The sequence below is a fragment of the Dendrobium catenatum genome, unplaced genomic scaffold (genome assembly GCF_001605985.2).
Source record: "Dendrobium catenatum unplaced genomic scaffold, ASM160598v2 fragScaff_scaffold_853, whole genome shotgun sequence".
NCBI classification, from domain to species: Eukaryota; Viridiplantae; Streptophyta; class Magnoliopsida; order Asparagales; family Orchidaceae; genus Dendrobium; species Dendrobium catenatum.
The window spans coordinates 6,903,346-6,909,084 of NW_021319315.1; positions in this window are offsets into that span (position 1 = coordinate 6,903,346).

Genomic DNA, 5,739 nt, shown 5'->3' on the forward strand with positions numbered 1-5,739 from the left:
ATCAATCTCCTTAGCCTTCTCTCCAACCCATTTAGTTTCCTGAATGCACAAAATATTTAACTTCCAATGAATCATAATATATATTAATTCCATTAATTTTCCTGTAAGTAAACCTATATTCCAAGTTCCTATCCTAATTTTAGTTTCATGGACTAGCTTCTTTGCCCACATCCGTCCTTGATGTGAGAACTCTTGCCTATTTAACATTGCACCTGGGCGCCGGTGCAGCGGCCCTTGCACACTTGTCACTGTATTCAGGCCATACGCCGCGTCGCTTCTAAGGGACGCCCTAGTATTAACACAATTTCTTAAAAGATTCATATCATTATTATTCGACAAGTTTTACGCTGACTATCAACTACCTAACGCAACCCTCCACTTTTCTCATCCAGGACTTGATACTTGGCAACGATAGTGTTAACTCAACATTCAATATTGAACAAAAATTTTACGTAAAATTTCCTTTCATTGTATTAGATTATTAGGTTGTACACATCCAAATAAACCATCAAAACAACTCCCTAAAAAGTTCAAGTCCCACCATAGTTCAAAATCATTATTCATGTCACGTAGTTAGTTGCACAACTACACAAGTGAAGTCCAATTTATACCATAGTTGGTAACTTGTAACCAACTAAATAATGCAAACTCTACAAGATTCAAATATTTGCAATGATCGCAAGTCATTGCTAAAGTGGGTCTTGAAATAATATCACAGTATACTTCATGATCTAAAATTACGATAAAGATAGCAAGTCGCTTTAAGACTCAAAATCTAAAAAAATCGAACAACTTGCTATAGGAGCCAATATCAACTAAACAAACTGAAATTGGGAATAGGAGGAGGTCATAGGACGGGTAGTCTGCATTAATGTCTAATAATAATAATAATAAATAAAAGATTTAAGAATAATAGCACCTTAGAATTCTCCAAAACTTTTCTAGTGAATTAAGCGGCACTTTTTGCAAAAGATCAATGGATATATTTTTTTCTTAGCGCCAAAGAAGTTGAAAGGCTATTTTCCAACTTATGTGTAGGCACACATTTGACTCAAAAGACGAGCACGACCATGCTCCATCACAGATAATCCACTCTAGAGAAGCATGACATTTATAATTATTGATTAGAACAATCTAGTTCAAAAATTTGTAACCAACTCCGCTAATTGGACTTTCTTTCTTCTTTGTGGTAGGTGCACAAGTCAAATGGGTGCAATTTATGTGAAAATGGTGCACATAACGTTTCCCGTGATTTTCATCTAAAGGAAATATGTAAGTTGCTAATCAACCACACTAAGATACCATTTGGCTTGATTGTGTTGTGCTACATTATAATTGTGTTGCAAAGTTAGAACCAAGATTACACTCAAAATTGCTATAAGATTTAAAGTTGTTTGGTTAAAAAAATCTATGACATTGATATGATTGATTGAATAACTAAAATAAATATTATTATAAATTTGATATTATTATTATAATATTAACAAACCTTAATTAACATATAAATAATTAAAATAATAAATTTCAGCAACCTTAAATACTTGAGCCAAAATTAATGATAATGATTATGATCAACATAATTTTATTTATTTAATTACTTATTAAATAAAATAACGAAATTCATAGAAGTTCCTGTTTTTGGAAAGCCATCTAAAATCTAAACCAGCATTTTAAGACAGATAAATTGCCACAATCACAATGGCATCCTTTGTAGGTTCTCAGTCCTTGAAGTTGTTCGCCCAAAATGAGCCATAAGTTGGTGGGGGCAAGAAATATAGGGGAGCCTATACCCCGCCCACACAAAAGAGATGAGCCACCCGAACACCCACTAACACACTAAAATAGAAGAATGGACTAAAGATGAGGAAGAACAAACTCTTACATTTCAAATTAAACTAAAAAGAAGAAATTTTAAAAACATTAAAAGCGACGACGGATCACAACTTTTGACTCGAAATCAAAGACGCCCTAAAATTGCTTCACTTAGAGAAGGAAGACACAAGTGGAGTGGCACTTGCAGAGAGACGAAAGAGGTTAGAAGCCAAGACGAAAGGTTGAAAAGAGCTCGCAAGATTTCCGGAGGGGATGAGAAAGAAGACGGACAAAGCTCGCAAGCTTTTCCATGAAACCCGCAAGTTTACATTTCCAAAAATCACCCCCCTTGTCTACATCATAAGTTCATAATATTTCATTTATCAGTTCAAATGGAAAGTTTAGCTAAAAATAACATTTCAGACATCAAGAAGCTGTTGAGATAATTTCCTCAGTTGCAAACAAATAGATCCAAATATTGTTCAACCTTCCTAATTGCAGCAGTTCTCTATACCATGCTAAATATTTTTAATAGGCAATCAGCTTTAGAACTTACAATATATAACTGTTTAGTTTACCTTTATTGCCCAACTATACCGCTACAATACAGATCTGTTTTATAGCTCGGTCCCTAAACAGATCAGTAGATCACTGTCTATCACATACAAAAATGATGTGCATCATATACAAAAAGAAGAATTATTTTATTTCAAGAACAGGCTTGAAGTTGATGATACTATATCTATGTTCCAAGCATTTTAAGAAGTATCTGTTTATAATTCTTAATTATTCATGAAAAGAAGTAATTGAGAAGGGGATAAATCCGATTTATACACATTTCAAGGTGCTAAGTGTGTATATTAAAAAATACAACAGATTTTAGGGGTTTTACAAACAAAAATATGGCACATTTTGCAGTGTATGCTTAAAGATAGTAGCATCAGACATAATTCTGAATCCCAAATATAATTTAAACCAAATCTTATAAGCTAATTCTAGACAATTACGACATGATTACCATGAGGTTTAAAATTATATTCCTACATTCGATGATAAGTATGATTTTCGAAATTTTCAAATAGGACAAAATGGAGATCTAGAATTCATGTAATCAACCTCACATAATAAGATAAAGACTTGATATTATTGTTGTTGTCGTCAAATTAGATAAAAAAATTCAGAAAATTTCTTTTAAAAGTACAATATGCCGGATTCTCAAAGAGTTGAATGTGTCAAATTAAAATTAATGAGCATGCTAAATCATTTTGGTAAAGGGTTTCCACTAAGTCGTTATGAGTTGATATGAAACATGGGACAAGTTAATACTTGTTATTTGATAAATATGGGGATCAACTATATTATCAATCTAAAAATTTTAAATAAAATAAATATAATGTGCTTGAGATTATGCAAGGCTTAGCGGTCTTGTACCTATATATTATTTTGCTTTAGATTATTTTGTTACTATTATTTGTTTCACTTAAAATCTTAAGTTAGAAATTAAAAATTAATTAGGATAAAAAAATTCACCAAAAATATTGAATATGAGCACCTGAACATTACAACTACTATCCTAGTAAGATTGTTGAAAATGTGATTACTTCCGAGGAAAATTTATAAACATCTCATTAAAATCCAATTGAAAATACAATAATGGAAGAATCAAGTATAGTTGAATATAATCTTATTGAAATAACTGTAATTTATAAATATTCTCTAGAAGATATATTAGATTCATCAATTGATTCGCATTTGATGTTGCATCTAAAGTTGCACTTACTTTAGAAAGCTATTTAAGAACCTGAACGTATACTTAAAGAAGAGTTTTAATTGAAGTTTGAAAGCAAAGTTAGAATGAGATAATATATAGACCAAAATTTACAATAGAAATCTAGTCCATCCTTAAATGAAAAACTGAATCAATCATATATACTATAGTACATGAATTTATTAAACAATCAAAATATTTAATTTTGGATGAATTATCTGTTGATATTATTGATGTGATGAATGACCAAATTAATAATAAACATCTTTGGTTCTTGATTTAGTGACATATAGATTCATAAACAAAAAAAAAAAACTTCTAAAAAGAATTAGTTAGCATTAATATTTTAAGGAATTCGATGATTATAAATGCCCTAAAGCAAACCTAAAATATAATGCTCTTTATCTGACTATTCTAAAGATATATAATTTATCACAATTTATATTTAAACCAGATTTTTTAAGGCTGTTTGCCCAGATAGACACAACATATTCCTGTAATTTGTCATTCAATTCCATTATCATCTCATTTTCTAAGAATCAGTTGCAAGTCATTGTTAGTATTCTGCAGGTCATACATAAGTTTCATATCATTTTTATTACTTACCTTGTATCTATTTGCATGAAATACATGAGAATATTCACAAAAAGCTAACTACTGTAAGTTTTTTTTTGTTAATGAGAATAGGACATAAAAAAAGTTTAAACCTAATAGTATAAAGTAATTGTGCATTTAAATTCAGAAAGGTCTTTTTTCAAAAACCTTCAAGATATTAAAAAAAAAAAGCAGGTTATTTAAAATTTTGCAACATATTGAATTAATACCTATAAATTAAAGTATGGGGCATTATAGCATTAATCCAATTTTCAATTTTTCTGATCTGACTTTTTTTCATTAACCTCCTATAATTCCTTGGATTCTTTTCTTTTTCCATCTCATAAATCCAAATCCAACCCTATATCATATAATTCCATATATTGTTCTTGAGATTATTTTTATCATGAGACTATGCCCACTATTGTTGATAACTTATGAATTAATTTATAAAAACAAAAACATTATGCCTGGCTTGTTTAATGAGTATCATTAGATCAATTCATCAAATTTCAAAAGTTTCAAGCTGAGCATATTGACATACGATTCTGATCTAATACCTTGAGGGGGTCTCTGGCATCTTACTCTTGTCACTGGTTATTTAGTGAACTGTGTGGAGTTGCAGTATGGGTGGTCAACTCAAGTATTGTAACTTATTTTGCTCAGTATGGTAGCCATGTTTTTTCGCTTAAATATGGAATTTGCAATTCTACCAACTTTTCACCATTCTATGTACAATCATTAGAATAAATTTTTGGTCTTCTCCAGTGCCCCGAGCATCCATAGAAGTCATATGAAAGTTCTATGCACAGACAATTTAAGATATAACAAAAAAACATTTAATGATTTTTTAATTTCAGTTTCAATTTTACATGCATGCTAGATGCATAATTCCTTCAAATGTAAAATAAGTGTGGCTACTTAATTCTATGAATGGAGTCTAAATTTTCTTCAATTTGGTGAATTCTCTCATTCAAAATTTTCTCCCATATATAAAGTTGTTGGACTTGCTGTAGTTCTTGAATTGAATTGAGTTTTCGATAGGGGTGTCAATTCGGGTCAACCCGCCGGGTTCGGGTCGAACCCGACCCGACTCGTATCTAAACGGGTCAACCCGAACCCGACCCGTTTTTACAAACGGGTCAGATATTTCAACCCGGACCCGACCCGGCCGGGTTGCCGGGTTGACCCGACCCGACCCGCGACCCAGCAGCATTCTTCAAAAATTTTTTTTTTTTTCAAATTTGACAAACGTGCTCTGGTGTTGATACTTTCCTTCATCTTGTAAAACACGCAAAGCAAGACTGCAGGAGGGAGCAGCGTCAGAAGCAGCAGCTTGAGCCTTGAGCTGCACGGAGGCCGGAGCACGTGAAACAGATCCTTGACTAAAAATGATCTCATTGGGCGGAGAAAGGATATGGAGTTGACAGCTTGTCATGGAGTGGCTGAGGAATCCATCAAATGAGCATTGGGGAACTCATTTGTACAGAAACGTTTTTTTTTTTTTAATTAAACGGGTTTTCGGGTTGACCCGGTAACCCGCCGGGTCAACCCGACCCGACCCG